Consider the following 10,399-nt stretch of genomic DNA (forward strand, 5'->3'; position numbering starts at 1 on the left):
CTACTCTTCATACCTTTACTAGGTTCTAAAGAGTAGACATGGCAGCCAGGAAGGATGCCACTTTTGGATCCTCAGTATTAAAGGCAGGCTCAGTAGTCCTACCCTAGACTCAGGGGACTACTTTGATACGTCACTAGCATTCAGGACTTCTAAACACATAGCACTAGAAAGAAATATTAGGTTCTTACCTCAATAATCTTTCTTGTAAATGTGTCTAGTAGTCCTGAAGCTCTGCCCTGTGAGTGGACTTCGCCTGTCTTTGTTTTTAATTTCATTCTGTGTCTGACTGTGAAGGATTTCTCTGTTTCTCAGCTAAGCTGACAAGAAAGAAAAAAGGGGGGGGGGGAGGGAAATCAAGTCTGAGTTTCTACTTCTTAGCAGGATATGTGATTAGCTATGACCTCCATATATGTTAGTGCTGGTTGCACACAGTTTTTAAGATTTTGATAATGTTCTTGCAAGTGTTTCAGAGCAGAACAGAAGTATAGCATTGGAGAGTTCTCCCCGTTGCCCTCCGTCTGGTGATGTCTTCCATTTCAGTGGTTCTTAACTGCTTTTGTACAAACTGAGGGGACAGAAGCATGCCTACTAGGAAGGAAGTGGAGTTGAAAAATGAGTGATATCATTCTGCAAGCAACTTGTGGGTTCAGATGCATAACCGAGCATTTAAGACTACTAGACATATTTATAAGAAAGAAAATTATCGAAGTAAGAACCTAATCTTTTGTTTTGCCATTTTTGAACATTTTTTTCTTTTAAAAATGAGCCCCATTGTGATATATTTGATATGCCAGCTAAAAATATTTCAAATAGAGAAAGAAGAATTTGAAGCAACAATTTCAAGTATTTGCATCTTTTCCCAAGGGATACATTGGAGTTGGTTTGGGATATACTTGTTCCCAAAACATGAATATGAGTGAACAAGGACAATTTCTGCTATCAACACTCAACATCTGCTGTAATGCCAAGAGTTCAAAATTTTCTTCCTGCTGTTGACCCTGTGACCCAAACCATCTCCACAAATTTAAGATGAGCTCAAATGTGAATTTTTAATGGTTTTGGCTACAGAAGAGGCACAGTGAAACCAGTGGATTTTATCAGAATAATTTGGCTGCATTCTTTCCAAAATAAATCTAATTTCCTCATCATTCTCTGACAGAGAAAAAAATTGGATAGACATATGTAAACCAGGATTACTTCTAGGCCTGGAGGACAAGTCAAAACATGACATTTAGCCTGGAAATGTAGTTTTTGTATATGGAACATTACTGCTAGAAATAAACCCTACGGAGAGGAACAATTTCATTTTCTATAAGGCACTGCCAGAGGCAGCAGTATTGTAAAGTGTAAAGAGCATAGCCAGACTAGCAACAGTTGATACAAAACAGAGTGAAGTGATGCTTAAATAGCTCTGAGGCTCAGCCACTCAGTTTGGTGACCATCCTTCCTTCAGAGCCAAAACTGTAACCATACCTGACAAGCAATAATAACTATTATAATGAAGTCACAGTCTCAGGTAAAAGTATGGTCTGATTCATGTGTTCCCTGCTATATCTCTCCTATTGTCTTTCCTTCCACTTTGAAAAGATGTTTCAGTAATTCTGGGAGTCATTTTACTAAGTTGTAATAACATATACCATTTACTACACACTAATCCCCAAATTCTATAAATGGCGCTTTGAGTTGTGCATGTACATTTGGGCATGTGCCCAATTTATGTGTGCAACTTAATTGAATATAGAGACAATTAGTGATGATAATTGGCTGCTTAACAAACAATTATTAGCATGATTTGGTTTTCATTTAGGGCTCCTTTTACAAAGTCGTGGTAGAGGTTTCCACTGCAGGCCAGTGAGGTATATGCTTCAATGCTCATAGGAATTCTATGAGCGTTGGAACATTTACCTCATCGACCCGCAGTAGAAACCTCTACTGTGCCTTTGTAAAAGCCAGTGTTAATTTATGTATGTAATTTAGTTTATATTATGAAACACATAATATAAACTAATAAAATCACACCAAGCAAAAAAAAAAAAAAAAAAAATTATATATATATTTTATATATATATATATATATATATGTGTGTGTGTGTGTTTGTGAATTATTGAACAAAGAATAATTAAATCAAGTACACGAGTAATAAAGTACAAGCACAAGTAATAAAGTACAAGTACAAGTACACGAGTAATAAAGAATAAAATTACGCATTTCTTAAATTTCTATCTGCTTGATACATAGCCACAGATTTAACATGTTTTAAACCTTTACAGCTGACCTGTAGTGGATTGACCACTGTTGGAAAGAGGATACTGGGCTGGCTGGACCATTGGTCTGACCCAATAGGCTCTTTTTATTGTTTTAATGCTGTCTGAGCAGCTTTCTTCTGATATTACAGAAGTATCCATTAATCTAAGGCTGCCAACTGGATCCAGGTTCACAGAATAAGGTTGATCTAGGCCTGGGTTTACCTCAGTGCCATGCTGGGATTATAATCTTGCTTTTCTTAGGGGATGCACTGGGGAAATCAAAACTTCAAGTCCCTGCATGCAACAGGGTAAACCTAGAACTGGATTAACCTTGTTCTGTGAATCTGGATCCAATTAGAAGCCTTGCATTAATCTCTTGTTTCCAAACTTAGTAAAGAGGAATTTTTTGAAACCCATTGCTGACCTTCTTCTTCCACTCATTTTCTTGTTTCATTCCTAAATTGGTAGCATATTCCACGGGGAAACAAGGAAATGCATTCAAGCACACACTCATATTGTCCACACTGTGCTGACACTGATGCTCCATTTCTGTTACGGTCTGCTACTCTGGGTCCTATAGCCCTTCATCTATATATATAAAATCGGAAGTATGTATGTGTGTGTGTATGTGCCGCGATCACGCAAAAACGGCTTGACCGATTTGAACGAAACTTGGTATGCAGATCCCTCACTACCTGGGGTGATATGTTCTGGGGGTCTTGCGGCCCACAACTCTATGTTGCTTGCTCAAGGGTGGGTTCATCCAACAATTTATATGTTCTTGCTCCTGGAGGTGAAACTAAAAATGTTGTTTATAATCACGTTTTGTGTTTGTTGTATTGTATTCATTTTGTCAAATATTTCACATTATTATTTGAATATTGTACTTTTTATTAAGCTGTAAAGAAATAATTTCATTCACCACTATAAAGTATCTTTATTTGAATCCATTTACAGTGTTATTGCTATAATTAAATACCCGTGCAACGCCGGGTCATCAGCTAGTACAATATAAATCCTGGACTGGGCTCACCTCATTTCAAGTCCCTTTACCTTGCACAGGTGTTAATCCTTCTTTTGCAATCAACATATTTTAATATATTAAACTTTTTATCTAACTCCGTCGCAGTTTTAAAATACCTTTTATCAAATCTTGGTCACAATTGGTTCATGAAAGAACCCTTTAATGTAAGTGTTATAGAGATTCTGCCATGATTTAAAAGAACTGTTAATATTTGGAGATTCCTATGTGTTTCCTGATGATAATTTAAAAATATTGTATATATATTTCAGGTCATTATATGCAAGGCAGCTTGATAATTTAAGTTAGCTACAGATCTCACTCATTGCTGTAAATTGAAAGGAAGGTTCAGAGGAGGGGTGACTAGCAATTTGGTACAGGGAATTAATCATTTAACAGAGCGTACTGAAACTGTTTTGAGCAAATACAGAAACAGCTGTAGAAAGACTGAAAATGATACTTTTCTAATGACCATTTCATTGGTTTATCTGAAATAGGAACGTGGTATCCATCTGACTGTCAGTAGATATACATTTTCCTAGTCTCAAGTGAAAGAAAGGAATGGGAGAGCTGCTAGCATGTAATAACTTGATATTAAATCCACTGGGTAATATAGTACAACAGATAGGAATAAATGGCATCCAAATTTGGATACTGAAAAAAAATTCACATGCCCCCTCTTTTACTAACGCCTAGCGTGGGTTTTAGCTTCGGCAGCAGCGGTAACTGCTCCGATGCTCATATCAGCATCAGAGCAGTTATCACCACTGCCGGTGCTAAAACCCGTGCTATGCATTTGTAAAAGAAGGGGGACTGAGCACTATTCAAGACATTCCCTTCCAAACACACAAGACTCCCACTGGAAATACGCCATCCTCCAGGACCCTGACTCCTCTTCAAAAGCCGACATGAGCTGGTCATACTTCAAGGAAACTGACTGGCTAACATTCATCAAGTACTACAACAAATACGCCAAATCGTATTGCAGATTAGACCCGTGCCCCCCAAACGTGATGAAATCAGCCCCTATTATCTTCAAAACCAAACTTCTAAACTGGATCAACCTACAATTATCCGTTGGGAAGTTCTCAGAAGACCTGGGCCAAATCGTCATAACTCCTATAAAAAAGAACAAAAAAGAAGCATCCATCAACGTTTCCAACTATAGACCTGTCGTGAACATCCCTTTGGTTGCCAAATTAATGGAAGGCCTGGTAAATGCTGATCTAACCAACTACCTAGACAAATTCAACCTACTGCATACTAACCAATCTGGTTTCAGACCCGGCTTCAGCACTGAAACTGTAATGGCCTCTCTTCTAAACTATCTAAACTAAACTAAACTAAACCTTAAGTTTATATACCGCATATTGTAGCTACATTCCCTCCTTAGCCAAGGCTCCAATGCTTTGATTCTCCAACTGGATCTAAGCAGTGCCTTTGACCTAGTTGACCACTCCATCTTACTACACTGTCTGGAATCAATAGGCATCTCAGGAAACACTCATACTTGGTTCCGGAGATTTCTTGAACTCAGATCCTATCAAGTACTCAAGGATGACAAATTCTCCTTCAGCTGGAATAACAACTGCGGACTTCCCCAGGGCTCCCCGCTGTCACCGACCCTTTTCAACATCTACCTCATCTCATTGGGACACCTACTACAGAGCTTAAATCTCACCTTCCACGTTTACACTGACGATATCACCATCGTGCTTCCACTATCCGATATTTCACCGAATTTCATTAACCTCCTATCCAATATCCTAAACCAAATAGAACTTTGGATGAAGGCCTTCAAACTCAAACTGAACACAGAAAAAACTAAATTTTTCCTGGCTTCTCCCAACGAGCAGATAAAAGACAATAAGATTCACATGAACGGCAGAGACTACGAAATTGCTCAATCTTTAAAAATACTAGGGGTTACCCTTGACAGACATCTAACACTAGAAAAACATACAGATCTAATGTTCAAAAAATGTATCTCTACTCTATGGAAACTCTGCACCATCAAAAAATTCTTCGACGAATCATCCTTTCGACTACTAGTATAAGCCTCCATCCTGAGTACTCTGGACTACTGCAACATCATATTCCTGGGAGCTTACATAAAGTCACTTCACAAGCTAAGATTAATCCAAAACACCGCAGTCCGACTCATCTTCGGACTAAAAAAATGGGACCATATCACCCCATATCTCCAAATACTTCACTGGTTGCCAATAGAATCCAGAATACTATTCAAGTTTGCCTGCATCAGCTTCAAAGCTATCTTCGGGATGCTACCAACTTACTTAGCTTCCCAATTCTTCACCAACTGCCCGAATAAGTCATCTCGCAGAGCAAACCTCTTTATCTACCCATCACTGAAATCATGTCACTACAAGAAGTACCTAGACAGAATGCTATCATTCCAGGCAGCTAAACTGAACACATGGCTAGCAAAACCAATTCTCGAGGCCGCATCATACACAGACTTCAGAAAATCACTGAAGACCCGTCTCTTCAACGCCATCTAGTTTTTCTTCTACCAATTGTAACCCCCCGAAAGCCCATCTGCTCCCTTTCCCCTTCCCCTTTCGACGTATATTGCTGTAATCCTCTCATATTCTCATTGTAAATATCCTCCTATAAACAGCGCTGATCCCCTGTATCTTGTTCACATTGTAACACCATGTTTCTTATTGTAAATATCTTCCACTATCTTACTCACATTGTAATATACTGTATCTTACTCTTATTGTAATTATCTTCCTGTAAGCAGCTCTGATCTCTTGTACCTTGTTCTGAACCCTTCGTTCTGTAACTTGACCCAAATCACTTCGCCTCATATGGCTAACCCCTGTATTCTAATCACCTGTATATTCTTGCAAGCTACCCCAACCAGTTGTATTTTTACAGCCATATCTTCTTGCAAACTGCCCCATTCTGATTTACCCTGTTTCAATCCAATGTATCTTAGATATCCTGTTCCAAAGCCAATGTATCTCAGATTCCTGGTCCCAAAGCTTGTATCTTATATCTTGTTCTAAACATATGTATCTTGTTGTAAACACCTGTTCTCCTGTTGTAAACTTTGTACTCTCATTGTAAATCGCTTTGAACTTAGGGTATAGCGGTATATAAGAAATAAAATTATTATTATTATTATTCAATAAATGATGGTTTGAGTTGAGCACCATTTGTAGAATAGTGTATACTGCCGGGATCCATGCCTAACTTTTAGGTGTGAGAATTTACACCCACTAAAACCTGGGTGTGTGAGATGGAATAGGAATAGACTGCATTTTTCAAATTTATGCGCACACATTTCCAAGGGGAGATTTACTCATAGAAAAAAAAATCCAAGCAAATCTCTTTCAACACTTTCTCTTGGACAAATTTTAGAAAAGGAAAGCAAAATCCATAGCTAAAAGTACTAGTGGATTCTCCACTAGAGAATGACACAGGGACAAATTTTTCCCCGTCCCTGCAGGAACTCATTTTCCCGCCCCATCCTCACGAGTTCTTTTCCTGTCCCTGCCCTGTCCCTGCAAGCTCTGTCCTCATCGACCACTTTAAAATCATAGGTTTTCAAGGCTTGTGCGGTTAAGGCAGAGCTTACAGGAAAGGGGCAGGGACAACTACAGCGAAAAAATTCACAGGGACGTGATGGGGAAATTGAGTTCCCACGGGGATGTGAACAAAATTTTCCCCATGTCATTCTCTACTCTCCACATATTCAGGCACTTACAAAAATTGCCCCCATAAATGAAAATTTGTTTTTATACTCTATGCACAAAAATCACTGCAGTTAATTGCAATATCGTGCTATATGATTATTAAATTCTTGTAAAGTAAATCAAGCGTTGTACTACTCCTACACATACTTTCATCCCTTGCCCATGAGACTTCAGCCGAGAAAAGATGTGGTGGGTAGTCATGCAAAGAGATTTAAAAAGGGACTTTCCCATTAACAGGGATGTCAGTTTTATTCTTACCCGTACCTAGTTATTTGTGTGACCCAGTAAATCATTTCTTGTGCCTTTCTTTCATTTATATTTATATTTTTACTTTGAAAATTTCTATTTCTCTGAGAATTTTCTGCCTAGTGGAAGATTCTGATGAAGGGTTTGACATCCATACATTGCTCATGGTAAGCTATTAATGATTCCTTAGTTATCTTAGCTTCTTACTATTTTTCCAGATTAATTCATATAATAGAATATTTTTAGAGTTTACTAATATGTCCATAAAACAGTCACTATTCATTTTCTTTTGGTAGGTTTCCAGAAGAGATCAGAAATACGGGAAGCAGAGTTTGACCCGAGGAGGATAAGAATGACATTTAGTATAAATGTGCTCTAGTGTGGATGTATCATTAATCTGAAATAGTTACAGCTATGCTTTCCATAAGGAGATTGTGTTGTAAAATTAGTAATATAAAACTTTGTTAAACAAATTCTCATTTCCATTGTATTCACCTTATCGTCTTCCCCTTCATCATGTTTTATTTTAGAGCGAGACAGGTATGTGGCATTATAATAATGTACTGGCTTGCTGTCGTTTTATTGTGCATGAAATTATGAGGGGATACAAGAAGTAATGAGCCTATCTATATGCTTTTGTTAGTTTACGAAGATGTCAATCGTATACCCCAGGCATTCAGTGCATAATTCTGTACAATCCATCAAATGACTGCATTATTCAAAGATATTTGTTAGAAATGGTCAATGATTATTAACGTGCAGAATGTCAGGATGTTCAGAGAGCCATAGTGCCAATGTGCAGTAAATAACAGCACTTAACAAAGTCTGTAATTCTTTCAGATTCTGAGGCTTCAAAATGATCTTACTGCTGTAAATTCTTTCTAAGGCTGAGCAAGGCATTTTTTTTCCTTTGTTCTAGTAGGGCTTTAAAAAAAAATAAATAAATAAAAATAAATTTGCTTTCTTTTTGTTTCACCCACTTATTTTCTGTGGTGAGATTTCTGTATAGGTCGTTTATCGTTGGGTGTTTAATTTTGTGTATGGATCCAAGATTTGAGTGCAAAGTACTCTGTATACTCGAATATACAAGGTCATATTTTCCCCCAAAAAAGTGTGTGTGTGGGGGAGGGGGAAGGTTGATTTGAAAATAAATTGAATTTGCAGTTGTCTCACAAGGTTGCTGTGGAAATTTGCATCAGCCATTATGAGTAGTGAGACTGCACGGGGCAGAAGCATAGGAGGATTGCTCATGCCCTGGCTCACCACTGGACCAACAGGGCTTAAGGTAGGCCTAGGGAGAGGCCTGTGATGGGTCCATGTCTGTTTTTGTAAACGCAAAAAGCAGAGTCAACAACCCCACAGTAAAAGCTAGAATAAAGGAAGAAAGTGGGGAGGTAACTGTACACATCAACCTATGACTCGTTGTTTGTGAGAGGCCTGCCTACACTGCTCTTCGAGTGATACGTTGGATTTGTGATGACAAAGAATTTTTTCCATATATGCAAAGTGTTTCAATGCCATCTAGTGGACAGTTTATCTATACCCCTGATGCAGCTCTTATTCTGTAACACGCATGGCTAATTTTCATAGCGCATGACTCCAAAGGGGATGTATCCATGGGAGAGGCATGGGCAAGTCAGTGATGTTCCTAGAATTTAGGTGTGGTGTTATAGAATACCAGCATTTATGCACTTAACTGCCATTAGTTGGGCACGAGCATTTACACCAGGCTTTGGCTGGTGGAAGAGGTCATGCCTAAAGTTAGGCGTGAAATGAGCACTAAGCCAGTATTCTATAAAGGCCACTCCACACAGAATGACTTTTTATAGAATACTAACTTAGAATGAATCATCCTGATGTTTAACTTTTGGTGACCTATACAAAATTACCCTGAGTAATGTGTTATTCTTATTGTTACCCCAATTTTAATAGTTTTTGTAAATCACATTGAAGTAAGATTTTGCGATCAAATCAAAATTTTATTAAACTTGAAACTTGTATGTGTTGCATCCATTCCCATATGGTATTTTTTAGCATTATATGCCCAGGTATTTAAGATGTGAAGGGACCCATGCCAGGAAGGTAAAAGGGGGTGCAATGGTCATTCAATGACATACATTCGGTTTTATCCCAATTAATCTTGTAGCCCGAAAAGGCAGAAACTGTGTTAATGAGATCATTCAGGGCTGTCAAGGAGAGTTCGGGGTCAGACAAGTAATGGAGTATGTCGTCTGCATAAGCGGATCATTTGTATTCCTCTTTTCCAAATGAGAAACTATGGATGTTAGCATTGTTCTTTATGGCTATTAAAAGAGGCTCAAGGGCTAGATCTAAAACTAATGGGGAAATGGGGCATCCCTGCCTTGTCCCTCTCTACAGGGTTAATTGACCAGAAAGTTCTCCTTTGACCAAAATTCTTGCAGAAGGCAGTGTGTATAGAATATTCAACATGTGTAGGAAGTGGAACGGAAATCCAAATTTCTGCAAAACAGCAAAGAGATATGAACATTCGACCCGATTGAAGGCCTTCTCTGCATCCAAGGAAACAGCCATGATGGGAAAGGCCCTCAATTGGGCCAAATGTATGATATGGCAAAACAATCTGCTGTTATCAGTGCCATATCTATCACCAAGGAAACCAACTTGATCTTTATGTATAAGTGGTTGTATGACCTTTTCCAGTCTAGGCCAACTGGGCCTCTTCTCCCTTGAAAAGAGAAGACTGAGAAGAGACATGATTGAAACATTCAACATAAGAACATAAGCCGTGCCTCTGCTGGGTCAGACCTGAGGTCCATCATGCCCAGCAGTCCGCTCACATGGCGGCCCATCAGGTCCAGGACCTGTATAGGAGCTCTCTATCTATACCCTTCTATACCCTTTTCCTTCAGAAAATTGTCCAATCCTTTCTTGAACTCCAATACCGTACCCTGTCCAATACCGTACCTTTGGAAGCGCGTTCCAGGTGTCCACCACCCGTTGGGTGAAGAAGAACTTCCTAGCATTGGTTCTGAATCTGTCCCCTTTCAATTTTTCCAAATGCCCTCTCGTTCTTGTAGTTGTCGAAAGTTTGAAAAATCTGTCCCTCTCCACTTTCTCTATGCCCTTCGTGATCTTGTAAGTCTCTATCATATCCCCTCTAAGTCTCCGCTTCTCCAGC

The 10,399-nt window shown here is 38.8% G+C and overlaps 1 long non-coding RNA gene across 1 annotated transcript in view; it reads left to right on the top strand.

Annotated features, from left to right (window-relative positions):
• The window catches only part of LOC117364341, a 186,436-nt gene extending 178,289 nt beyond the window's left edge, over positions 1 to 8,147 (top strand). Inside the window, exon 4 of the long non-coding RNA XR_004540216.1 lies at positions 7,536 to 8,147. This is a non-coding gene — a long non-coding RNA (uncharacterized LOC117364341). The remainder of the gene's footprint in view (positions 1 to 7,535) is intronic.
• Positions 8,148 to 10,399: the final 2,252 nt, after the last annotated feature.

Source organism: Geotrypetes seraphini, chromosome 7 (assembly GCF_902459505.1).
Source record: "Geotrypetes seraphini chromosome 7, aGeoSer1.1, whole genome shotgun sequence".
NCBI classification, from domain to species: domain Eukaryota; kingdom Metazoa; phylum Chordata; class Amphibia; order Gymnophiona; family Dermophiidae; genus Geotrypetes; species Geotrypetes seraphini.